Below are 2,102 nucleotides of genomic sequence, written 5' to 3'. Positions count from 1 at the left end.
CCTCCCCTCGGAGACCCTGGGCAGCATCTGCGATGGCAGGAAAGGGTCAGCCCACGGTCCCCTGCCACCACAGCATGGCCCAGGATCCCGATGACCACACCGCCCCTCGCCTTCTTGTCCCCCACGCTTTATCCACGGACGGCTCTGGGCGCCTGCTTGTGACTGCAGAGCCTGACTTCAGAGTCCCCAAGCCTGGGTTTCCATTCATTGCTCTGTCACTTCAGGGAAGTCACAAACTCTCTGCTCTGTGGTTTTCGCCCTTTGAGCCTCACGAGGCCAAAGACCCCACTGTGACCTAAGTGAAGCTCCCGGGGACACACCTGGCACCCAGCAGCCCTTCCTAGGGGCTGTGTGAGTTCACGCCACAGGACAGCCCGACGCTCTAGTCCGCCACCAATGTGGACAACCGAGCAGAACGGCTAGATCCACGAGGGCCCTGTGGGGGGATGGTGCCATCTCCAGGAGAGGGGGCCCCCCAGCCTTCACGCCACAGCTAGGCCTGAACCGACCCCAGGGCCTGGCCCCAGAGCAGGCAGGACGCTGTCCCTGCGGTCAGGCACTGGGGACAAGTTTCTCATCCACAGTCCAGGCAAGGAGGGTCCGGTGACGCCGAGTTCTCCATGCTTATCCCCCCGACTAGGCAATGGCCCCATCGGAACGCTCCCCCTGGCCCTGGCTGGACCTCCCTGCAGGCCCAGCAGGCTCGCGCCCTGCCTGTGTCCGTCACCGCGCTGGCTGCTAGGCCGACCCCAACCCCCGCCTGCCCTGCCAACAGGCTGGGAGCATCCACCAGCACGGATTCGAAGACGGGCTCAGGGCAGGGATGGCCCAGGTGCCTGCAGTGCCGCGTGGTCACACAGGGCATGTCTGCCGGATGGACAAATGGCCCACTCCAAGTCCCACACCAATACGTTGGTTCTAGTGCTGGCCACTCTGAGACAGACACCGCTGACTCCCTCTGGGGAACCCTCTGGCCACCTGGGAAGGACGGGAAATGGGACGGCCCCAAAGAAGCCTCTGGGCCAGCTAAGTCCGGACACACCCTGGCCGGCCACACCCTGCAGACCAAGGACGCAGGAGGCTTTGCCCACTGAGCCCCGTGCACGCCCAGACCCTCGGCGAGGCCGCCCATAACTCTGCGCACGGACACCGACCAGGTTTCGGGGTCGTGTTTATTTTCATGGGTCAGAGCTGACAGCAAGGGGACACAATCCCGGTGGGCTCGGGGCGCAGGCGGCCGGAGGAGTGAGGCCTGAGTGTCCGTCCGCGAGGCCCGGCAGGACCGCCACGCTCCGGCCCAGTGGAACGCGCAGTCTGGCGGAGACGCAGCCCCGTGCGCTGGCGGGAACGGCGGGGCTGCTGGGCTGGGCGGTGTGAAGGTCCCTGGAGGCCGCGCGCAGGACCCAGGCCCCAGACGAGGTGGGAGCCGGCCTGAGAGAACCCGAGAGGAGACGGGGCCGCGGCGCCTACGTGTCGGGATCCAGCCGCTGGCACTGGGCGCCCAGCACGCCGCGGAACACCTGGAAGCGGTGGTTGAGGTCGGGCCGGGCGTGGATGCGGAAGCGGGAGCCCAGGGCGCCGTCGGGGGAGGGCGCCCCGTAGAAGACGCGCTGCACGCGGGAGTGCACCAGGGCCATGGCGCACATGGCGCAGGGCTCGCGGGTGATGTAGAGGTCGTAGCCGGTGCACACGTAGGGGAGACCGTCCTCGTCCATGTCCTTGTCCAGCTTGCGCACAGAGCCCACTCGGACGCCCTGGGGGGCGGAGGCCGGGGTGAAAGAGCAGGCAGGGTGGGGCCCGAGGTCGTAGGTGCCGCGGCCCTGTCCCTGGGCCACCAGATCAATGCACACCATGGTGGCGTGCAGCAGGGGGCTGGCCGCGCTGCTGCAGTCATGGCCAGTGGCCAGCACACGGCCAGAGGCCGGGTCCACCACCACAGCCCCCACGGCCCTCAGGCCCCTGGCAGCCGCCTGCTGCGCGGCCTGCACGGCCCGCTCCATGTGGGCCTGCATCTCCGTCCGCTCCTGCGCTGAGAAGAGCCGCCCGGCCAGGGCGCGGGTCACGTGCTTGTCCTCGTGGAAGGACGTGGGCCAGTGGGCGCG

General features: G+C 68.2%; 1 protein-coding gene across 3 annotated transcripts in view; it reads right to left on the bottom strand.

Annotated features, from left to right (window-relative positions):
• SCAMP4 (secretory carrier membrane protein 4) overlaps nucleotides 1-2,102 on the bottom strand; it is a 28,463-nt gene that overhangs the window by 15,795 nt on the left and 10,566 nt on the right. The window lies entirely within an intron of this gene.

The sequence above is a fragment of the Pteropus vampyrus genome, unplaced genomic scaffold (assembly GCF_000151845.1).
Source record: "Pteropus vampyrus isolate Shadow unplaced genomic scaffold, Pvam_2.0 Scaffold212, whole genome shotgun sequence".
Taxonomy (NCBI): Eukaryota; Metazoa; Chordata; class Mammalia; order Chiroptera; family Pteropodidae; genus Pteropus; species Pteropus vampyrus.
Note: the sequence above shows the minus strand (reverse complement) of the source record. Positions and strands in the feature narration are given on the sequence as shown.